The sequence below is a fragment of the Pelophylax lessonae genome (genome assembly GCF_965119305.1).
Source record: "Pelophylax lessonae genome assembly, chromosome: 11".
In the NCBI taxonomy this organism is placed as follows: Eukaryota; Metazoa; Chordata; class Amphibia; order Anura; family Ranidae; genus Pelophylax; species Pelophylax lessonae.
The window spans coordinates 78,423,428-78,448,797 of NC_138778.1; the positions used below are offsets into that span (position 1 = coordinate 78,423,428).

The 25,370-nt window shown below is 45.6% G+C and overlaps 1 protein-coding gene and 1 pseudogene across 2 annotated transcripts in view; both read left to right on the plus strand.

The window, feature by feature from the left end:
- The window catches only part of KCTD2 (potassium channel tetramerization domain containing 2), a 378,328-nt gene that overhangs the window by 63,152 nt on the left and 289,806 nt on the right, over positions 1–25,370 (plus strand). The gene's annotated exons all lie outside the window — the stretch shown is intronic.
- On the plus strand, positions 21,203–21,842 carry LOC309566891 (annotated as a pseudogene). Its single transcript has one exon. The product of its transcript is annotated as an uncharacterized misc_RNA (transcript).

Genomic DNA, 25,370 nt, shown 5'->3' on the forward strand with positions numbered 1-25,370 from the left:
TCTGCCTATTGGGATCATCATATAGGCCAGCGAGCTCTGCCAGGAACAAGGCATAGGAGTTGAGAAGCTAGTCATTTCTCTCAAAAAGAGAGTCTGCCCAGGCCCGAGGATCGCCTGTTAGGTAAGAAATAATAGTACAAACCTTGGGGCGTGGCCGGGATGTGAAGCGGAGCGGTCGCACTGTGCTTGAGCTCCGGTCCTCAGTGATTTTTATCTTCTTCCAGCCTCTCTTTTTCCAGCTCCGGCACCCCACTTACCTGCACCCTGGGTTCCAGAAGACGGGGGACGTCCACGCGGCTTCCTCCGCTGTCTCCTGGGAAGCTCCGCTCCGGTAAGAACTCCGGTGCTTCGGGTCCTGTCTCCAGCGCGGCCATCTTGCCCACGAGGTCCTCCATCTCCAGGATGGCAGCTAGCTCTCAGCAGGCTCCTAGCTCAGGGGCGAGCAAGGATCCGTCCCCATCGGACATTCTGGAGGCCATTAAAGCCTGCAAAGACACACTTACAGTCAAGATGGACTACATGGCGACGGATATCAGCTTGATCCGCCACGACTTAGATAAATTTCGGTCCAGAATGTCGGAGGCGGAGGACCGTATCTCCCGGTTGGAGGATTCGACCCAGGCGGACTCCAGGGATCTTCATGCCCTCCAACTGCAGGTCCGGGCCTTGCAGGATCGGGCGGAGGACACCGAAAATCGGCTGCGGAGGAATAACATCCGGATCCTGGGCCTACCAGAGCGGGCGGAGGGCTCCCGCCCTGCGGAGTTCGCTGAGCAGTTTCTCACCTCCTTGCTGGATTTGGGGGATATGCCTCCGACGTTCGTGGTGGAACGTGCACATCGGGTTCCCCCGGCGCCCCCGATCCCGGGAGCCCCCCCCCGCCCGTTTCTGCTCCGACTTCTGAATTACCGGGACCGAGACCGCATCCTCTCCGCTGCCAGGACGAAGCCGGATCTCCGCTTTGAAAATGCCAAGGTCATGTTGTTTCCCGACTATTCCCCGGAGGTCCAGCGGAGACGGCGTATGTTTACAGACATCCGTAGGCGGCTGCGGGAGAAGGGGATCAAGTTTAGCCTGCTTTACCCTAGCCGATTGCGGGTGATAGATGGAGATCGCACGCGCTTCTTTGAGGATCCGGAGGCGGCGGCTGCCTGGCTTGACGTCCGTTAACCTCCCTGCTTGCTCTCCCCCGGGAGTCCTGTACCCGGTCGCGGTGCTCCTGATCCCCTGGATGCCTACACCTGCAGGTTTGACCACCTTTCTCCTTTTTGTTACCCGGGCTTGTGACTGTCCCCCCCCCCTCCCTTTTGATCCTTCCCCAGGTCCCGGATTGAGACTGGTCGTCGATTGCTCCTACATCCGCAAATCTCCTTGAACTGGCACGGTCCCCCCCCCCCCCCCCTTCCCACTTCCTTCCCCCTGTTGGTCGGTGCCGGCCGTTTCTTTTTTGCTCTATAGCACGGGATCCTGTCTTGCTACGGATCGGAGCCCTGCCCAGGACTGACGTCGGGTAGACTCACCGAGAGTGCCGCTTCCCTCCTGGGATCTTTTTGAACTGACGTTGTTGGGGGTCCCCTTGGTGGACTGTCGCAGACTGACCCCCCTCGGAACTCTGGCCGGGCCTCTGCTCCCGCTCCTGCTCCCACGAGGGGCTTGGCTGGTTGATGGCTGAGCCTGCTCGCACCGTTTTCTCTTGTTCAGGGTTCAGACTGTCCCCTGTCCCCCCCACTGTTAGGAGGGGGCTGGGGTACAGTAGGGTTAAGATGCTATGTTGGGGTGTTTTGTTCTCCCCCCTGGAGAACTGCTTGTTTTTGTCTTTTCTTTACTTTTTTTTTTCCTTTCTGTTTTATGTGTGTTTATCTGGTACATGGTCTGCTAGGCCTTGCTGCTCCCTGGGTGCCTATCCTGACTGGGTTCCCTCGGGGGTGCTCACATTCCACGTGTTACATGATGGCGCCTTCTAGGTTATCCACTTTCTCTGTGATTTCGTGGAATGTTAGGGGCCTTAATTCCAAATTCAAGAGGGCTCTCCTATTTCAGTACCTGCAACGTTATAGCCCCTCCATTCTGATTCTGCAGGAGACTCATCTGGTGGGCAGCAAGCTTCTCTCACTAAAACGGCCTTGGGTACAAAAGTCCTTTCATGCCTCTTACTCTACGTATGCCAGAGGGGTCACCATTCTGATTCGGAAATCCTTGCCCTGCGAGGTGGAGGCGGTACATACCGACCCCTCTGGTAGGTATGTGGTATTGGTGCTCACGATGTGGAGACAGAGGTATGTGGTGGCGGGTATCTATGTGCCCCCGCCGTTTAAAGCTGAGGTCCTCTACACCGTCCTGGAGAGAGTGTCCAAATACTGTCCGGCCAAGGTGCTTCTCCTGGGGGATTTCAATGCCATCCTCTCCCCGGACCTGGATAGACCTGTGCCACCCAAGACCTTCTCCGGGGACCTTCTCCGTTGGGCTGAGGCCGCGGGGCTTCAGGAGGTTTGGCGTTGGAAGTACCCTCAGGAGCGAGCCTACTCCTGTTTTTCGGCCACTTACAAAACGGCGTCCAGGATTGACTATGGTTTCGCCAATCCGTCGATGTTGCTGGATGTGGAGGGGGTCTCTTACCTCCCCAGCGGCTTGTCGGACCATAGTCCCCTGCGGGTCGTCCTGCGGACGGGGTGTGATCGTGACGGCTCCATGTGGCGTCTCGGCGCCCACTGGGTCGAGCACCCTGATATTGTGACTCAGACCCCGTCCGTGATTCGTGAGTATTGGGACATCAATGCGGATACGGCCTCTCCCGGGATGGTGTGGGATGCCTTCAAAGCAGTAACAAGAGGTCATTACATGTCGACCATCAAAGCTGTCAAGGTGCGCCAGGCGCTTACGGTGACGACCCTGGAGTCGGCGGCTGAGGAGGCCTCCGACCGTTACGTTCGGGACCCCTCGGCAGTCAACTTTGAGGGGTTGCAGGCAGCCAAACGGGACCTGCATCTCCACTTGGCTGAGGTCGCCAGGCTGTCCATGTATCGTGCTAAACAGAAGTTCTTTGAGCACGGGGACCGAAATGGGAGGCTGCTGGCCACCATGTCTCATCATGATACCCCCCTCACATTGGTGCCTGAACTTGCCTCCCCTACGGGGGAGGCGATCACCTCTCCGACGGGGATACTGGAGGCGTTCCGGACTTTCTACTCACGGTTATATGATACTACCCTCCCAGCTGACCTCGGCCCGGAGGTCCTGCAGGGGCTCCTGGACCCCGTGGCTCTGGGCTGGCTGTCGGACTCGGAGCGTGTGGGTCTGGTTCGGCCGGTCACGGCGGAGGAGGTGGAGGTGGTGATTAGGTCCATTCCCAGGGGCAAAGCCCCGGGCCCTGACGGGTTACCTATTGAATTTTATGGGACTCACGTGGTGGTTCTGGCCCCTCTCTTGGCAGCCTTATACAATGACTGTCTGGAGATGGGCTCTTTGCCACCCTCTATGGCAGAAGCCCATGTCATCTTAATTCACAAAGCCCCTAAAGATCCTAAATTATGTGCTTCCTACCGACCGATCGCCTTACTTAATTGCGATCTAAAGATCCTCACTAAAATCCTAGCCTCCAGGCTTCGGCCTATCCTCCCCTCTGTGATTGACCAGGACCAGACTGGGTTTATGGCCCGTAGGTCTACGGACATTAATCTGCGCAGGTTGTTTACGAATCTACAGACGCAGCATCTGAACGCTGGCACGAGGGTGGTGGCATCTCTAGATATAGAGAAGGCATTCGACTCGGTGGAATGGCCCTTTTTGTGGGAAGTGCTGAGGAGAATGGGATTCCCCCTTTTGTTCATCCGGTGGCTACAAATTATATACCGTTCCCCCAGAGCGATGATCCGTCTTGGGGGCCGGTTGTCTGCCCCCTTTTCACTGTACAGGGGCACGCGGCAGGGCTGCCCGCTCTCTCCGGCCTTGTTCGCCATCGCCATGGAACCTGTGGCTGAGGCACTTCGGACCTCTCCGGAGGTTCGGGGGTTGCGTGTGGCGTGGCTGGAGGAGAGGGTGGCTCTGTACGCAGATGACCTTCTGTTGTTCCTGCAGGACGCTGGTCCCTCCCTCCGGGGGGCCCTGGACATCCTGGATGGTTTTTCCAGGGTCACGGGCCTGCGGGTGAACTGGACCAAGTCTCAGCTGCTGGCGATCGATGGGGCTGCACGTGCTGCCGCCCCGTCGGATCTCGAGCTTCAGTGGGTTGATAGTTTTGTGTATTTGGGGGTGCGGGTTTCCAAAGATCCCACGGCCTTTATCTCACTGAATCTTGACCCTGTTGTGCGGGATATCAGGGCTAAACTGAAGGCATGGGAGAACCTTCCTCTGTCCCTGCTGGGGCGGGTGAACCTGGTGAAAATGAAAATCCTCCCCAAACTGACGTATCTCTTCCGCCACTCACCACAGTGGATCCCCAAAGCTTTTTTTGCTAATCTCAATAAGCTCTTCTCCTCCTTCTTGTGGGGCTCCCGCCCTCCCAGGTACAAATTCTCCACGCTTATGAGACCTCAGTCTCAGGGGGGTCTCGCCTTCCCAGATTGCCACAAATATTTTTTGGCCTCCCAACTGGTCACTGCGGTGTGGTGGTTGTCTCCTGACGCCTCCAACTCCGCGGTGGTGACGGAGGCTGCGGTGCTGGGGTCAGTGGAGGCGTTGACACACTTGCTTTTCAGGGGTCTCCGGGCTCCATATCCTTTGACTTCCTCCATGCGGACGACGATTAGAGCCTGGCGCCAGGGCCTGGCCCTGGAGGCCTACCCCGACACCGCAGTCTCCCCCAATGCACCACTGTGGATCAATCCTACCTTACCTCACCTCTACTCTCTGCCGGATCCGGCCGCCTGGACCAAGTTTGGTATTAAAAGGGTCTCGGACCTATCCTCAGACCTTTCCCTTCCCACATTCTCCCGCCTCCTTGAATCTCACGGGTTGCCCTCATCCCACTTGTTTCGCTACCTGCAGTTGTCCCATGCCTTCAGGGCCCAGTTTCCGCAGGGGGGGGGGGCGGTGCAGTCGGACTTGGAGCGGGTTCTCCGGTTTGACTGTTCTGACCGAGCGGCTTCCGTTCTGCATGCTCACCTCCTTCGGGTGTTCTCTCCGGAGCTCACGGGCCTCCGGGAGCGTTGGGCCCGGGATGTTCCGGAGTTGGATGCGGAGGACTGGCAGCAGATGTGGGACTCCCCGTTCAAGATCTTGATCTCACTCAGGGACCGTATGGTACAATATAAGATTGCACATCGGGCGTATCTTACCCCTCATCGCCTGCATAAGATTCATGGCTCTAACTCCCCGGAGTGCTGGCGCTGTGGCAGCACCCCTGGGGACTTTATTCACATCTTTTGGACATGCCCGGCCCTGGCGGACTATTGGTCGCGGGTGTTCGCAGCGGCCAGAGGAATATTGCAGATATCGATCAACCCCACTCCGCGGTTGGCCCTCCTGGGCCTGCTGGATGATCTGCTACCCCGGGTGGCGGACCGCACTCTCCTGGGTCTCATGCTATTCTACGCCAGGAAAAATGTTGTTCTTCACTGGAGACAGCGGTCCCCCCCCCCGCTTCGGCGGTGGAGGGCGCTGGTGGATTCAGTTATACCATTGTATAAGGATACGTATACTCACAGAGGTTGCCCCAAGAAGCATGATAGGGTCTGGGCCAAGTGGCTGGCGGACTCCGCAATCCCGATCCTGGCTGACTGCCTGGGTGGGGATGCCCCGGCCGATGGCTAGTTGCCAGGGGGACACGGCGGGGTCCCCTCGTTTGGAGCATGGTGGGTCCCCTGTATTGGTGTATAATTTGTTGTACCTTAACGTGTATTTATTACGTTATGACTGCTGTTTCGGTGATTGCTTGCTCCTGCGTGGGCGCCCCCCTCTGAATGTATTTCTGTTTCCGGCGCATGCCGTGTGTGGCGAGGCTGGTTGATGGACCTATTGTACCAATGTTTGTCTATGTGTTGTTAACTTGTTTAAAACAATAAAAAGATTTTCAAAAAAAAAAAAAAAGAAATAATAGTACAAACCTTAATGTGATCAGTAAGGTAGGTACGGGGTTTTAGCAAGAAAAGTAACTCACATGCATTTTTAAATTCGCGAAATTTTTTGCGATCGCCTGTAAATACCAAAGGAGGATTTATTTTGGGTTCAGGGGACTGAGCAGAGGTAAGTTGTGTCAGTCTAATTACCTGCTGCGACAGAGCCTGATTGTCTTCTTTTAATTCAGCAAGTGCGTGTATTAACGCAGTTACTTGCTGTTTTAATTGTGTCATCTGAGTGGTTATTTCTGCTGAATCCATTTGTGGTTCGTTCAATCTGTAACGCTCCTGCGTTTTACGTATGATGTGGATTTTCAGCTGCAGAAATATTCCACTTCAGTAGTCATGTAGAGAAACGCTGAGACACCATTCCCAACTCTCAATGACTCATCATGTGTGGATGATCTCAATTCAGCAAGTAAATACACACACTCAATAAGATGTTTCCTAGAGTGACTTATGTATATAGTAACACAGTGATGATAGGCTGAAGAGACAGGTTGGGTAGAGATGGTAGATGACAGACACTTGAAAGGAAATGTTCTTGAAAGTAAGATAGTAGCAGATAAGATGCAGATAGGTTTAGCAATCATGTATGGTAGTAGATGACAGAGTAGCAGGTGGACATACAAGAGAGATCAACCCAGTGCAAGAACAGGTGGTAGTAGGCTCAAGAGCTAGCAATCTTAGATAATGCAGATGTAGTAATAGTCCTTAGTATGCAGAGCTAGATAGTGTAAGCTTTAGTATAAAGGTTATAGAGGTTTCCCCTGTGGGGTACTTATCACTAATAGCAATGTAGCAGAGGAGAGGTTCGGCAAGAGCGGATGATCCGGTAGCAGGATACAGGCATCAGCGCAGCGTGGTTCCGACAGCGAGGTATGCTTGCAAGCATGTGAGCTTCAAGACAGGTTAGCATCAAGGCACAAAGCAGTTTGAACGAACACATGTGAGTGAGAGCCGGCGATCTAAATAGCCATCCAGTCCGGCGCTCAGTGATGACAGCATCAGTCTTAAAGGTGTATGCGCACCTTACCAAAAGAGAATGGTGGGGCGCATACACTTATGAAAGAGTAATTAGGGTACCCAAAGGTACCAGAACATTACACTCGTCCGGAACCGTCCTTCCTTCCGAAGGTGGTTTCCGGTTTTCACTTGCATTAAGATGTCTTGTTTGCCTCCTTGTGTCCTCAGCCTACACATCCGAAAAATTGCATTGCATGCTTTGGTTGTGGTTCGGGCAATCTGGGTGTACCTGGCAACTATTGACTATTTTCGCAAGTCAGATTCCGGATGGTCCCGGGAAAGGGTTGCCTGCGTCTGCTGCTACTGTTTCCAGATGGGTCAGGCAGACGATGGTACAGGATTATTCGATAAGGGTCAGGTTCTTTCTTTCCCTGTTCAGGTGCATTCTGCTCGGGCGCTTAGTGCTTCCTGGGTCTTTTCGCCATCCGGCTTCTGTACTTCAGGTTGCCGAGGCGGCTACCTGGTCGTCTGTTCCCACCGTTTCAAAGTTTTATAAAGTTGATGTGCTGGCATCTGCGGATGCCTCTTTTGGCTGCAAAGTTTTGCGGGATGCTGTTTAAGGGGGCCCTTGGTCTCCCTTGAGGGCTTCTGTTTCTCAGGTGGGTCTTATCTTCTTGTTTCGATGAGTCCTGTGTTACCTGGTTGGCTATGCTTAGCCTTGTGGATTTGTTTCTGCTGTCCCACCCCTCATTTATGGCACTGCTTTAGGACGTCCCTACTGATCTCAATTAAGCAGTCTGCTTCTGTCAATGAGCGACAGAAAACTGGATTTTTGACTTACCGTAAAATCTTTTTCTCTTAAGCTCATTGACAGACGCAGTACCCGCCCCTCTGTTTTAGAGTTGTGTTGGTATGATTTCTCTGACACTGCTTTGTTACCGAACTGGCATCCTATACCAGGAAGTGAAAGGGTATACCCCCTGGAACTGCCCATAGGCATAGCCAGAACTTTTTTTTCTGCCTAGTGTCCTACTCCTGTAGGGGGCAGTATAACCCTACTGATATCAATCAAGCAGTCTGCATTTATCTGCATTTGAGCTTAAGAGAAAAGGATTTTACGGTAAGTCAAAAATCAAGTTTTATCCGTGTTTTTTTTAGATTTTTTAAAAGTTTTTTGAGATTTAAGAATTTTTGGATGAATTTTTCAAGATTGTTTGAGTTTTTTGAAGAGATTTTTAATAGGTATTTTATATGTCATATATGAAAAATATATTGTGGTTGAGGAATATAAGTCTATGAATTTTATATGTACTATTTATATATCAAGTATTGCAGTTATGTATAATTCATTTAATGCATTAGATAGATTGGGTGACGTGGTATATATTTATATAGAAAGTCTCCACTAGGGGACACCGTGGTTCTAAGGCAAATGAGGAAAGTATGTTTAAATATATAATTATAGCTATATTCATACTCTCAAGGGGAGATATTATCATTCAGTTGTAAGAAAACCATGTAAAGATAAATATGGCTATTATAGACAGTAGCAAATCCTAATGCCAGCCCCGGATATTTCTAGCGGATATTCTATTAGGTGTACTAGATAGTTAGGGTGTACTAGGAGGAGTTTATTTATATAATAGACCAATGTATGCTATTCGTGTCAGCTACAGATGAAGCCTTATGGGAGGGCGAAACGCATCTAGTGTGATACGTAATTTCCGGCCGGTGGAACGCACGCCGCACTCTGCAGGAACCACCGAGCCGCGCTTAAGAGGACAGCTGTTTATTTTAATGTAAGTGGATATATATTAGAGAAAATTATGCATACGGCTAATAACTAGATAGATAGGGCACCTAAAACCAATTCAATTGCTAAAGAATTTCATGGATATTCTGTGGAGGAGAAAGTAAGAGAGCCAGTAGGCTGGAGGTGAGAGACGCAATGTCACCAAACAGCCACTGGGTATCACGTACGCATCACACGAATTCCAGGAAATGACAGGAGGGGGGGCACATGGGAATGTAATGGTGCCATAAACATCAAAATTACAAAAAGCCTATAAAATAAAATGTAAATTTATTTATTCAATTTTAACAATCATAGCATAAAAACTCTAATTCTTGTACAAAAACTAATATAGTGTGTACATTAAAGCATCAAATACGGCAGTTATAAAGATGGATCATGGATAAGTATGCAAACAAAGGTGTATACACTAGGTGATAGAATATATGACTACACCTAAAATGACACACTAGCAGCGCTCTTTAGTCCACTCATAAATGAACTACACATGAGATTCAAATGAATGAAAGCATAAATAACACTGTATGAGGAAAAATAAAGTTCATATGTAAAGTCCCAATAACATTCAAAGATGCCGTTCCCAATAGTGCAGGTCCTCAAACTTTCATCCGTACAAAGAAGGAAGAACCTCCACCTCACCACTGTGTACACCCCTTTTGGTTGGACACTCACCAAATAAACAGTATATGTACGCCACCAAGTATGAGACCTCCCGATCACCTCCAGTCTCTGGATATAGGTCAAAGCTCCACAACTAGTAACCAGGTGTATCTCAAACAGTCAACGACCACTTAAACCAAAAAATCTCATCGAATTGGGCCCCTCAGCATACCGTGGTGCATGTAAAGTAATGAGGTCGCATAGCATAATACTGCATATGTAAATCTTTATTTCCCCAAACATATAAGTCCCTCAAACATTGCACTTACAATCTTACCAGCATATGAATGCATGGAATAAGGCAGACCTGCGTCCTACAGCCGTTCCCCGTCCTGGTAGTCCGCGGCTCGGTACCTAGCTACGAACATCCGGGTCTGGCGTGTGACGTAGACCTCCTTCGTGACCGTGTGACCACGGACTGACGCGTTTCGTCAGCAAATGACTTCAACAAAGGGCGTGGTCGCGCGGCTAAGTCACTCATATTTAACTGAATGGTAGTGGGCGGTACCGGTCGTTTAACCAATGACGATGGTAAGGTATAGCCCTCGTACTTCCGCCCACTCCAAAACTTATCTACATGGACCTTGCAGTCGGCTACACCGCCATCACTGATCAGATAGTATTTCCTCCTACATTAGCCGATCTCTCGAGCAGGAGGTAATCAGAAAACAGATCAAAGGCAGATCATACAGCCCTTATATTGCACTCTTTATATCAATACCCTATTACATCGGTACTGGGCCAAGAGCGGACAAAGTAAAGTGCAAATGCTATACATACAATACAATATGTTAGGAAGATCCGCGCTTAGGATAGAATCTGGATAAACACCGGCTGCAGCCCACCTATATAACTATATTCCTAAGATATATAGTGAGAAATGAGAAACTTAAAGAAGGTGTATGGCGCTGCCAATGTGCTCTTATTAGTAAATAAATGCCTTTAAAAGTGCCACAGTGCAATAAATATACACTACGTATCTTCTGGTTGTTAATAAATAAAGTGATGTAAGATTGGTGACTGTGTAAATATTATTATATGTTATTAATAAATAAAGTGATATAAAATTTAATAAAGGTGACTGTATTGAATAAATATATATAAATATGGTGAATGGTATTCAGAAAGATCCAAATGACATAATAAACACAAAGTGTACAAGCCGTAGCTTGTTAAAAATAATGACGTGTATATGGTGATACTTAAAAAGTGATGATATAAATTCCTCTATGGGTCCTATTTCTGAGTATGGCTGATAGGCACAATATTAAAATATATGATGCAGGATCTGCATGGCCTTAAATATAGCAGTCCATAAGATCAGCACGGCCTTAAATATAACAATTCATAGGTGTCATTAGAGATAACTAATATTATGTGTCACAGATGAGTGATAAGAAGTATAAAAATCAGGAGTGGCGTGTTATAAGGATGATAAAATACGTGATAAAAAACGTGATGAAAATTGAGTATTATGTGAACAGCTATATCAGTCCCTAGGTATAGCCGAATAAATAATATAAATTTTACAATATAAACCAACAAAACATTATAAACCAGCAGGGCACTATGTATAAAAAACCATCCTACAAATGATCCAAGAGATATAAAATACAAAAAATGCAGACAGCAGATAACCACAGTTGAACGTAGCAGCAATAATCAGGATCTCAAATAAATAAGTAGTCCATAAATAGTTCACTTGATTTCTAAAAAATCGATATTCCCACAATTATGAATAGTCCATGAGAAATCAGTGCAACAAATTTCCAAAAAAGTGACTTCAGTGCAGGTGCTTCTATGTATCTTTTTAAGGGTGCTAAACACAGGTGATCACTCCGTGATCCCCGCACCCCCAGGACCGCACTCACCAGAATTAATCATCCCTACAGGGGTATCGGGCCTTGGGTATACTATTTCCTCTGGTAATCTCTGGGTCCCCCTCTGGTCTCCCTGGATGATCCAATGGACACGAGTGCTGTCCTGTAGCCTGCCCGAGTCCTGGTCACACTTTCCTTTAGGCTATGCTTCCTTAGAAACTGCCTCTCTGCTGATTGGCTCCGCCACCGTCACGTGACCTCAGCGGCAAAGGTCCCCGGTGGTTGTCGTCTGTGGAGCGACGTCTCTGGCAGCAGGACCCATAGAGGAATTTATATCATCACTTTTTAAGTATCGCCATATACACGTCATTATTTTTAACAAGCTACGGCTTGTACACTTTGTGTTTATTATGTCATTTGGATCTTTCTAAATACCATTCACCATATTTATATATATTTATTCAATACAGTCACCTTTATTAAATTTTATATCACTTTATTTATTAATAACATATAATAATATTTACACAGTCACCAATCTTACATCACTTTATTAACAACCAGAAGATACGTAGTGTATATTTATTGCACTGTGGCACTTTTAAAGGCATTTATTTACTAATAAGAGCACATTGGCAGCGTCATACACCTTCTTTAAGTTTCTCATACAATACAATATGATCACTAAAATCATACATAATAAATAAATTCTGCAGATATAAAACATTATTAAAACAATATTAAAACAGTAAAATTGCAGCACTATACATTATCGCATATAAAATGGTACCATACACATAAAATTTAGCACATAAAATTGATCCATAAAAAAATGACATAGATTACCAATAAAAGCATAAATCAATAATTACTAATAAAACAATTGATATCGAGGTCAATGTTTAATCCGTTAGGATGTAAAGAATTGGTCAGGAAAATCCAATGTGTTTCTCATTTAGAAAGGTCTCTGACCCTATTGGATCCCCTCCAAACCGGATCCACCCGTTCAATGCCCCAAAATTTCAGATTCGTAGGATCCTGGTTATGCAAACAAAGGAGTCAAAATATGGGTGACCAAAAACAGGTCTCATAAAGTGGCTCACCCCGCGCACAAAAGAACAAAGTAGATAACAACACGGAACTATGAAGACGCAAAGCAGCTACTATACAAAAAGAACTGTTAACAAAGGTGTTGTAGAGTATTTGATCAGGAAAAATAAACTATAACACTAGCAGCGCTAATAAAAGGTCCATTGAATAAACCAGTGTCCTTAATGACTCATAAAACATATGCAGTGCAGTCCATGCAGTAGGCACAATTCGCCAGGGTAGGGGAGTGAAGGGTCTTGACTGTTCCTCCAAAATTGACACCACACTCTAGTGCTCCCCCCCCTTTGGATGAAACACTCACCAGAAGCTGGTGAATGTAGAGCCTTAAATCCACCAATCAATGGGTGTACTGATCACTGCTGGGCTGTACCAAAATCCTCCTTCCTCCAGAATTCCTCCGCTCAAAGTTCATGCAATTGAACAAAGTGGGGGCAACAATAGTGTAATTCTGCAAACTTTTATTAAAACTACACACAGTAAAGCCCCTCTCCCCTCAAGATATCTACTTACAGGAGGGTAATGGAGTGAAGGCATAAAGGATCAAAATATGCACACTGGATGACCGATTCGAAACTTCGAAATATGCACGAATGGTGTCCTGTGCGAAATATTCTGCGACCGCGCACATCAGCTCTGACGTTTCGTCCTCACGACTTCCTCTGAGAGCCCATGAGCGCGGCGCGGTCGAAATGCTTAAATAATGACGCCAGCGCATGCGCACCTGCGTCCGCCTAAAGCGTCACCCGGAAGTACACCTCTTATTAGCTGCACAGCTTACATCGGTGCTCCGATGTACAGACGTGTACTTCCGGCCATGCGTGATGACGCACATCCGCCGGCGACCTCAAGCCCAATAGCTGATGACAACATCCGGTTATGTCACCGGATGTACGTCACCCTCGGGATGTTCCGATACCTTCTCTGCGGACACCCTATTGAATCGAGCCCAGGAACCTAATACAATCCGAAGAGCGCCATATACCCTCAGGATGCATAAGTCCTCCCACTCGACTGTGAAGTTATCATCAGCCTATATCTATGGGGCAATTTAAAATGTATTTCTGATATGCAGCATCCATATTTCATACTATATGCCTTACACTTTACACCGGTAAGTATCATAAGCACAACTGCAATAAAAACAAGATAAACGCATCAGGCATCAAATATGCGGTCTGGTATATATGAGTAAATAAACCATATACTTCCAACCATAATATATGGATAGCAGATAATATACATAAAAAATAAATATCTGAAAATATTAAAAAACCTTCATTTAAGAAGGATATACTATATAAAACCTATGATTAAAATATTTTTACACAAACATGAAATCAGTCTGAATATCAACATTGTATATAAAATTGAAACCTTAAAACAGACATTAGAAAAAAGACACAAAAGGGAGAGAAAAATGAAGAAGGGATGGGCCTCAAAGACCTCAATAGTAGATGTTACCACATATATATTTTGGGAATATGCTGCCAACAACAATCTGGATAAGAACTACCTCTAAATATTAATAATTGCTAATAAAGCAGTTGATATCCAGATCAACATTTAGACCCTTGGGGTATAAACTATCCGTCAGATAAATCCAGTGTGTTTCGCGTTTCGATATTTCACGAACTCTATTTGAGCCCCTCCAAACCGGTTCCACTTTTTCTATACCCCAAAATTTGAGGTGAGTAGGATCACTATTGTGGAAATGGAGTGACACACTGTGATCCTTGAACCCATTACGAATGTTAGTAATGTGTTCCGACACTCTCGTGGTTATTGTCCGTTTCGTCCTCCCAATATAAAGAAAATTGCAGGGACACTGCAAGCAATAGACCACGTGAGTGGTATTGCACGTAATAAGGTCTTTTATTTCAAAGGAAAGGCCATTAGATGGAGAGGTAAAATTGGTGAAATTCCTCAAATGTGTGTTCACCTGTTTACATGTCTTACACCTCCTACATGCAAAGAAACCAACTCTTTCATCCCAGAACATAACTGGTTTCTTTGGAGGGTCTAGTACTTTTTTTACTACCCGGTCTCCAAAGGTTGGTCCCCTTCTATAAATGAAATTTGGAGACTCCGGCAGAACACCACACAGAAGCTTGTCCATGCGAAGCACAGGCCAATGTTTTTTAAAAACCTGTTCTACTTCGCGATGTTGTGCACTAAACTGTGTTATAAAGCTCCATTCGTGTTCCTGTGTCCTTTGTTTGACCGAATCCCTCAGGCACTCTTCCTGCGTTAGTAAACCTATTTCAGTAATTGTCTTATCCAATTTGGCAGTTTCATACCCTTTTTCCAAAAATCTCTCCTTTAAAATTTGGGATTGTTCAAAATAGTCCGCCTCCAGGGTGCAATTCCTTCTAACACGAAGGAACTGTCCCCTGGGAATGTTAGACAACCATAATTGATGGTGTCCACTCTGGACGGGGAGATATCCGTTCCGGTCGGTCGGCTTGAAGTACACTTGAGTCTTCAGCCCACCGTCCAGAAGGAATATCTCCACGTCCAGATAGTGAATCTTTTCGCGGCTCCAACTGAAGTCCAACTTAATGTTATTGGTGTTAACATTAAGTTTGTCACAGAACTCCACTAGAGAGGACTCGGTCCCTGCCCACATAAAGAATAGAATATCGAAACGCGAAACACACTGGATTTATCTGACGGATAGTTTATACCCCAAGGGTCTAAATGTTGATCTGGATATCAACTGCTTTATTAGCAATTTTTCTCTCCCTTTTGTGTCTTTTTTCTAATGTCTGTTTTAAGGTTTCAATTTTATATACAATGTTGATATTCAGACTGATTTCATGTTTGTGTAAAAATATTTTAATCATAGGTTTTATATAGTATATCCTTCTTAAATGAAGGTTTTTTAATATTTTCAGATATTTATTTTTTATGTATATTATCTGCTATCCATATATTATGGTTGGAAGTATATGGTTTATTTACTCATATATACCAGACCGCATATTTGATGCCTGATGCGTTTATCTTGTTTTTATTGCAGTTGTGCTTATGATACTTACCGGTGTAAAGTGTAAGGCATATAGTATGAAATATGGATGCTGCATATCAGAAATACATTTTAAATTGCCCCATAGATATAGGCTGATGATAACTTCACAGTCGAGTGGGAGGACTTATGCATCCTGAGGGTATATGGCGCTCTTCGGATTGTATTAGGTTCCTGGGCTCGATTCAATAGGGTGTCCGCAGAGAAGGTATCGGAACATCCCGAGGGTGACGTACATCCGGTGACATAACCGGATGTTGTCATCAGCTATTGGGCTTGAGGTCGCCGGCGGATGTGCGTCATCACGCATGGCCGGAAGTACACGTCTGTACATCGGAGCACCGATGTAAGCTGTGCAGCTAATAAGAGGTGTACTTCCGGGTGACACTTTAGGCGGACGCAGGTGCGCATGCGCTGGCGTCATTATTTAAGCATTTCGACCGCGCCGCGCACATGGGCTCTCAGAGGAAGTCGTGAGGACGAAACGTCAGAGCTGATGTGCGCGGTCGCAGAATATTTCGCACAGGACACCATTCGTGATTCCTATGGGATTGCAGGAAAGTTTTGAATCGGTCATCCAGTGTGCATATTTTGATCCTTTATGCCTTTACTCCATTACCCTCCTGTAAGTAGATATCTTGAGGGGAGAGGGGCTTTACTGTGTGTAGTTTTAATAAAAGTTTGCAGAATTACACTATTGTTGCCCCCACTTTGTTCAATTGCATGAACTTTGAGCGGAGGAATTCTGGAGGAAGGAGGATTTTGGTACAGCCCAGCAGTGATCAGTACACCCGTTGATTGGTGGATTTAAGGCTCTACATTCACCAGCTTCTGGTGAGTGTTTCATCCAAAGGGGGGGAGCACTAGAGTGTGGTGTCAATTTTGGAGGAACAGTCAAGACCCTTCACTCCCCTACCCTGGCGAATTGTGCCTACTGCATGGACTGCACTGCATATGTTTTATGAGTCATTAAGGACACTGGTTTATTCAATGGACCTTTTATTAGCGCTGCTAGTGTTATAGTTTATTTTTCCTGATCAAATACTCTACAACACCTTTGTTAACAGGATCCTGGTTATATTTTTTAAAATGAAGGGAAACATTATGGTCTCCTTTCCTAATATTGGCGATATGTTTAGATATTCTAATCGCCAGGGTTCTTTTAGTCCTGCCAATATAAATTAGCCCGCAAGGGCACTCTATGCCATATACGACATGAGTCGTGTGACATGTAATCAGATCCTCAATATCAAAATTTTCACCATTAGCCGAAGAGTAAAAAGAAGTAAAACCTCTGAGATGGGTGCGTACTTGTTTACAAGATTTGCAACGCCGACACGCATGAAAACCTGTCCTATTATCCCAGAACATAGTGGGTTTGGTGGGAGGGTCTAAAACTTTACACACTATCTGATCTCCAAATGTTGGTGCTTTTTTATATATAAAAGAAGGTACTGGTGGTAAATTGCTCCCCAGAATTGTATCCAGACGCAAGACCCCCCAGTGTCTTCTAATCATTTCCTCAATCTCTTTTTATTGGGAATTATAATTGGTTAAAAAACTTCACTCGTGTTTGTTAACAGGAGCTGGTCTGTGTTCAGCTAGGCAGGCTTGTTGTGAACGTACGGCCACATCAGATATATTCTTATCCAGTAATTGGCCATCATAGCCTTTTTCCAAAAACCGTTGTCGTATAACCTGAGATTGAGTGATGAAATCAGCATCTGTGGTGCAGTTTCTCCTCACCCGTAAGAGTTGCCCCTTAGGGATATTACGCAACCAACGATTGTGGTGCCCACTATGAATGGGGAAGGTACCCGTTGCGGTCCGTGGGCTTGAAATACACTTTAGTCTTCAGAGCCCCGTTACGCAGCATGACCTCCACATCCAAATAGTGCATGGACTCACAGCTCCAATTAAATTCTAATTTGATATTATTGGTATTTAAATTTAATGAGTTTGCAAAATCATTTAACTCGTTCTCGGGGCCCTCTCACACGAAAGACAGATCGTCAATGTACCTTTTGTACATTTTCAACTCTGACTTACACTGGGCGTAAATTAACCGATCCTCCCATTCCCCCATAAATAGGTTGGCTAGGCTGGGAGCAAATTTGGCTCCCATAGCCACACCTCGTTTCTGACTAAAAAACGTACCATTAAACCAAAAATAATTATGTGCCAAACAGAACTCTAAAGCACATCTCAGGAACCTTTTTTGGGGGTCTGGGAGGTCGGTTCTCCTACTTAATGCCCAATTGAGAGCCAATAAGGCATCGTCATGTTGTATCACCGTGTACAAAGACGATACATCGGCGGTTACCAAGAACACATCTTTTTCGGGGGACAGCTGGACCTCTCTCAAAGAACAAAGAAAGTCCTTCGTATCTTTCAGATAAGACTTCAATTTAACCACCCTAGTTTGGAGAAAACAATCTAGATACTCCCCCATTCGAGCAGTGACGGAATTGATCCCATTCACTATAGGTCTAGCAGGGGGGTTCTGGGCATCTTTGTGTATCTTAGGTAATGTATAGATCGTGGGGATCCGATTAAAGCTGGGCATAAGATATCTCTTTTCTTTATCGGAAAGCACCCGTTGATCATACCCATACATAACCAGATCTTTGAGTATCCTCCGATATTCCGAAGTGGGGTCACCCTTTAATTCTACATATGTCTCTGTGTCTGATAACAACTCACAGAGTTGCCTATGATAGAATTCTTTTTTGAGGATGACCACTCCTCACCCCTTGTCCGCTGGTCTAATTATAATATCCTTCCTTTTCTCCAAAGCCTCCAAACCCTCCTGTATATGCCAAGGATTTACAGCCCTTTTAGGCTGCAGGGTCTTGACGTCCTGAATAACTAAATTCTTAAACCCATCTACATGATGATTTGAAGGCTGTGCGGGATTAAATAACGAGTGGTTTTTCAGGCCACTATCCACTTCAATGGATGCATCATTATTATTGACCGGATTCCTATTGGCGACCCTGCTTGGATTAAGGAAGTAGCGTTTTAAATTGATTTTTGTGGATATATTTGTGCACATCTATATATACATTAAACTTATTCAGCGGTTTGTGTTTAGCACATTTGAGTCCTGCATTCAAGATGTTAGTCTCTTTCTGTGTAAGTGAGACATCCGCCAGGTTATATATACCTACTAATCCACTAGTCTCCTTTTTTTGTTTGCGTTTCCTCCCTGCTCAGCACCCTCGCGTCCGGGGTCTGCCCTGGAGGATGGATGTATCGGTCCTCCATTCCTCTGAGGAATTGGATGGCTTACATGTTCCGAATTGGGGGGACCCCAAAATGTGGGTCTCCCTCTCCAAGGTCTGCCCCCCCTTCTCCCTCCCCTGCCTCTGCCTCCCCTCCATAAAAAAGGATGGGGTGGCGGAGGCGGGGTGGATGGATCACAATAGTCCTCCAATTGTTCGTATCTATTATATAGGGGGAGAGGTCTTGGGGAATTCAAAACAGGTTCCCTATATGGTCCTTCGTAGCCTCCATTATTCCTATATGGGATTTGTTGCCATTGTACTTGATTGGCATTAGCATTGGATTTTAGTTTTTCTTATTTTTTGGTTTATTCCCACATCACCCTGAACGCACCCGATCTCGTCTGATCTCGGAAGCTAAGCAGGGTCGGGCTGGTTAGTACCTGGATGGGAGACCGCCTGTGAATACCAGATGCTGTAGGCTAAGGCATATTTATGCTTGGCAGAACCCTGTCCCCCAACAAACTAACGGACTAGTTCCGACTCTTATCCCATATACACCTATCCCGTCTACCTCTAGGGAAGTTAGAGGGACTCAGCAATTGAATCCGTCTCAGGATTTGAATATTGTGATCCGTCCACCCCGCCTCCGCCACCACGTCCTTTTTTATGGAGGGGAGGCAGAGGCAGGGGAGGGAGAAGGGGGGGCAGACCTTGGAGAGGGAGACCCACATTTTGGGGTCCCCCCAATTCGGAACATGTAAGCCATCCAATTCCTCAGAGGAATGGAGGACCGATACATCCATCCTCCAGGGCAGACCCCGGACGCGAGGGTGCCGAGCAGGGAGGAAACTCCCACAAAAAAAGGAGACTAGTGGATTAGTAGGTATATATAACCTGGCGGATGTCTCACTTACACAGAAAGAGACTAACATCTTGAACGCAGGACTCAAATGTGCTAAACACAAACCGCTTAATACCTTTAATGTATATATAGATGTGCACAAATATATCCGCAAAATCAATTTAAAACGCTACTTGCTTAATCCAAGCAGGGTCGCCAATAGGAATCCGGTCAATAATAATATTGCATCCATTGAAGTGGATAGTGGCCTGAAAAACCACTCGTTATTTAATCCCGCACAGCCTTCAAATCATCATGTAGATGTGTTTAAGAATTTACTTATTCGGGACGTCAAGACCCTGCAGTCTAAAAGGGCGGTAAATCCTCGGCACATACAGGAGGGTTTGGAGGCTTTGGAGAAAAGGAAGGATATTATATTTAGACCAGCAGACAAGGGGGAGCAGTGGTCATCCTCAAAAAAGAATTCTATCATAGGCAACTCTGTGAGTTGTTATCAGACACAGAGACATATGTAGAATTAAAGGGTGACCCCACTTCGGAATATCGGAGGATACTCAAAGATCTGGTTATGTATGGGTATGATCAACGGGGGCTTTCCAATAAAGAAAAGAGATATCTTATGCCCAGCTTTAATCGGATCCCCACGATCTATACATTACCTAAGATACACAAAGATGCCCAGAACCCCCCTGCTAGACCTATTGTGAATGGAATCAATTCCGTCACTGCTCGAATGGGGGAGTATCTAGATTGTTTTCTCCAAACTAGGGTGGTTAAATTGAAGTCTTATCTGAAAGATACGAAGGACTTTCTTTGTTCTTTGAGAGAGGTCCAGCTGTCCCCGAAAAAGATGTGTTCTTGGTAACCGCCGATGTATCGTCTTTGTACACGGTGATACAACGTGACAATGCCTTATTGGCTCTCAATTGGGCATTTAGTAGGAGAACCGACCTCCCAGACCCCCAAAAAAAGGTTCCTGAGATGTGCTTTAGAGTTCTGTTTGGCACATAATTATTTTTGGTTTAATGGTACGTTTTTTAGTCAGAAACGAGGTGTGGCTATGGGAGCCAAATTTGCTCCCAGCCTAGCCAACCTATTTATGGGGGAATGGGAGGATCAGTTCATTTACGCCCAGTGTAAGTCAGAGTTGAAAATGTACAAAAGGTACATTGACGATCTGTTTTTCGTGTGGGAGGGCCCCGAGAACGAGTTAAATGATTTTGCAAACTCATTAAATTTAAATACCAATAATATCAAATTAGAATTTAATTGCAGCCGTGAGTCCATCCACTATTTGGATGTGGAGGTCATGCTGCGGAACAGGGCTCTGGAGACTAAAGTGTATTTCAAGCCCACGGACCGCAACGGGTACCTTCCTATTCATAGTGGGCACCACAATCGTTGGTTGCGTAATATCCCTAAGGGGCAACTCTTACGGGTGAGGAGAAACTGCACCACAGATGCTGATTTCATCACTCAATCTCAGGTTATACGACAACGGTTTTTGGAAAAAGGCTATGATGGCCAATTACTGGATAAGAATATATCTGATGTGGCCGTACATTCACAACAAGCCTGCCTAGCTGAACACAGACAAGCTCCTGTTAACAAACACGAGTGGAGTTTTTTAACCAATTATAATTCCCAATAAAAAGAGATTGAGGAAATGATTAGAAGACACTGGGGGGTCTTGCGTCTGGATAAAATTCTGGGCAGCAATTTACCACCAGTACATTCTTTTATATATAAAAAAGCACCAACATTTGGAGATCAGATAGTGTGTAAAGTTTTAGACCCTCCCACCAAACCCACTATGTTCTGGGATAATAGGACAGGTTTTTATGCGTGTCGGCATTGCAAATCTTGTAAACAAGTACGCACCCATCTCAGAGGTTCTACTTCTTTTTACTCTTCGGCTAATGGTGAACATTTTGATATTGAGGATCTGATTACATGTCACACGACTCATGTCGTATATGGCATGGAGTGCCCTTGCGGGCTAATTTATATTGGCAGGACTAAAAGAACCCTGGCGATTAGAATATCTGAACATATCGCCAATATTAGGAAAGGGTTCAAAGACCATAATGTTTCCCTTTATTTTAAAAAATATCATAACCAGGATCCTACGAATCTGGTGGCATTGAATTTTGGGGCATTGAACGGGTGGATCCAGTTTGGAGGGGATCCAATAGGGTCAGAGACCTTTCAAACGAGAAACACATTGGATTTTCCTGGCCAATTCTTTACATCCTAAAGGATTAAACATTGACCTCGATATCAATTGTTTTATTAGTAATTATTGATTTATGCTTTTATTGGTAATCTATGTCATTTTTTTATGGATCAATTTTATGTGCTAAATTTTATGTGTATGGCACCATTTTATATGCGATAATGTATAGTGCTGCCATTTTACTGTTTTAATATTGTTTTAATATGGTTTTATATTTGCAGAATTTATTTATTATGTATGATTTTAGTGATCATATTGTATTGTATGTATAGCATTTGCACTTTACTTTGTCCGCTCTTGGCCCAGTACCGATGTAATAGGGTATTGATATAAAGAGTGCAATATAAGGGCTGTATGATCTGCCTATGATCTGTATTCTGATTACCTCCTGCTCGAGAGATCGGCTAATGTAGGAGGAAATACTATCTGATCGGTGATGGCGGTGACGCCGAGTGAGGGCGGAAGTGCAAGGTCCATGTAGATAAGTTGTGGAGTGGGCGGAAGTACGAGGGCTGTACCTTACCATCGTCATCGGTTAAACGACCGGTACCGCCCACTACCATTCAGTTAAATATGAGTGACTTAGCCGCGCGACCACGCCCTCTGTTGAAGTCATTTGCTGACGAAACGCGTCAGTGCGTGGTCACGCGGTCACGAAGGAGGTCTACATCACACGCCTGACCCGGATGTTCGTAGCTAGGTACCGAGCCGCGGACTACCAGGACGGGGAACGGCTGTAGGACGCAGGTCTGCCTTATTCCACGATTTCATATGCTGGTAAGATTGTAAGTGCAATGTTTGAGGGACTTGTATGTTTGGGGAAATAAAGATTTACATATGCAGTATTATGCTATGTGACCTCATTACTTTACATGCACTACGGTATGCTGAGGGGCCCAATTCGATGAGATTTTTGGATTCAGTGGTCGTTGAGTGTTTGAGATACACCTGGTTACTAGTTGTGGAGCTTTGACCTATATCCAGAGTGTGGAGGTGATCGGGAGGTCTCATACTTGGTGGCGTACATATACTGTTTATTTGGTGAGTGTCCAACCAAAAGGGGTGTACACAGTGGTGAGGTGGAGGTTCTTCCTTCTTTGTTTCGGATGAAAGTTTGAGGACCTGCATTATTGGGACCGGCATCTTTGAATGTTATTGGGACTTTACATATGAACTTTATTTTTCCTCATACAGTGTTATTTATGCTTTCATTCGTTTGAATCTTATGTGTAGTTCATTTATGAGTGGACTAAAGAGCGCTGCTAGTGTGTCATTTTAGGTGTAGTCATATATTCTATCACCTAGTGTATACACCTTTGTTTACATATTATTTATATTTTATAGCAGCAGCTGATGCTAGTATTTTAGACATAGAATATTTTAAGCGCCGGGTGAGCAAGTTGTTCCCCTTTGTCTTAGTTTTTCTTGCTCCTATTTGTTTATGGATAAGTATGCGGTATTCCGAAACCAGGATATCCTGTGGATAGGTAACGAAAAGGTCCATGTCCATCCAGAAACTTTACATGTTTCGCGGCTTTGAAACCGCCTCTTCAGAAGTTTGTTATACAAAAGGTAAACTATGATAGATAAACAAATACAGCATCAATATCAGAGAAACATATTATTAGAGAGATATACCATTGATTCCAAATGTGCTGCCGACAGTGCTATACCCCACACAGTGCCACCACCACCGCAGATGTTAGAAAGAGAGAGGGCATTCAACCCCATCAAAAGTCCCCCAGGCGATTGTGGTGACGCCTCAAGATAAACCACATCCATATCACATGGGCAATTAATAGAAGGGTTGAGAAAGGAAAGAAAAAATAAATATAAATGTGTTTAGGCCCCACCTGTATTATAATTAAAGGAAATAAGGAAATCCTTTATATATAGTAGGTCGCCTGATACTCCTAGTAGTTCCATAAAAACAGCCAATGCTATGGCAATCAAATTGTCAGTAGCAATTCCTAAGATAAAGTAATTGTTTTATTAGATACAAGTAGGAGTAATCCCAGAGGGGATATAGAGTGTTTTAGTAATAACCAAAATATATATGTGTAGTGTACTCATACCATAGGAAAGACACGATAAGTATCTAGGGAAAAGATGGGAACACCCTTAATGGGCGGCCAGAGGCAGTCTCCAGGGTCAACAGGCAAGGGTATAGTCCAGCCAAAAAACTCTTGAAGTGAAGCTTGTACTGAGAATGTTTGTATGCCGTATATCCTAATAGAAGGAAACTAAAACTTCCTTACTGCAGCTGTAACCCCGAACAAAAGGCTGTAAGCATAAAGAGAAAGACTAGGGTAAGTGGATATCAACCTATAACAACATGTTTGCAATATAAGGGTATGAAAGCATTTCTGCTGAATACAAGATAAGAAAGCCGAACATATATTTTACCTGAGACCGAGACGCCATGACATACTGGCTGCTTGTTTCTGCCAAAGTGCTGGATAACGTCTCTATAAGCGCCACAATCCGCACAACAGCCAATCCCGTATCCCGTAAATGGCGCGCCGGACCCACTGTCAAAGAGCGCATGCGCAAATAACGCGCACTGCATGTCAACGGCTAGGCAGAGCATGAGCTCCACAGCCGGGCGGACCAGGGGAGGCAGCGGAGGGGGGCGGAGAGTCCGCCCCTCAACCCGTTGCCACCCCTCCAGACAGAGCACACTCGCCCAGTGGAACAAGGCAGCTGGAGCCACCCTCTAGTGGTGGAAGGGGAAACTGGATGGGTATAAACAAAAAGAAAGCAGCGCCAGCTTAGTGAAGCATAAGGTTTATTAATAAAAAAAACACATAGTGACTTACTCTTAGGTAAGTAAAGGCCGGTAGGGTAGGTGAATGGGATCATCCATCTTCTTGTCCTGGATACCGTTGCAGAAAGGAGGGGTGCAGGGTGCCGGTGGTGCATGGAGGCTGTTGTCTGGCAGCCTGTCTGATGGTGCTGTGGTGGTGGAGGACTCTCAGTGGGGCTCCACTTCCTACTTCCTGTCAGCCCGACATCACTTCCTGTGAGGTGGAGGGAAAGATGGGCGTTGCTAGCTTTCGGAGCATCCGTGCTCCTTCATTAGGCGGTGGGGGTGGCTTATCAGGGACAGGGAATATATACCTTGTTGATAAGTAGCTCATTAGAGCATAAGTCCGGAGAGGGTGGGTCCCAAAAGAGGCGGGCCGAGGTGCTAGTGTGGCTTCAAACATAAACTCTGCATTAGGTTTAACAGGGAAAATCCCTGGAGGCATGACAGGAGCCATGATAAGTCCATATAACAAGCATATACATGAATACAACGGTGGGGAAACACAGAATATCATATTACAAGAGAGGAAAAAAAAAAAGAAAACACTTGAACTTATAAGGGTAATGTGCCAAGGTGCACCTGGGACAGTGCATACCCTAGCAATGGGGTTATGAGTGTGAGGTGTATGGCAATAAGTGGGTGATGCCACCAGGGTGTATCAAAAAAAAAAAAAAAAAAGGATGTATGGTCACAAGTAGGTAAGTAAGTAGGAAAGTCCACACCCTCACAGACTTCTACACCTGCTCCTCGGAGTTTGTCATCTATTGTCTTACATGCCCCTGTGACCTA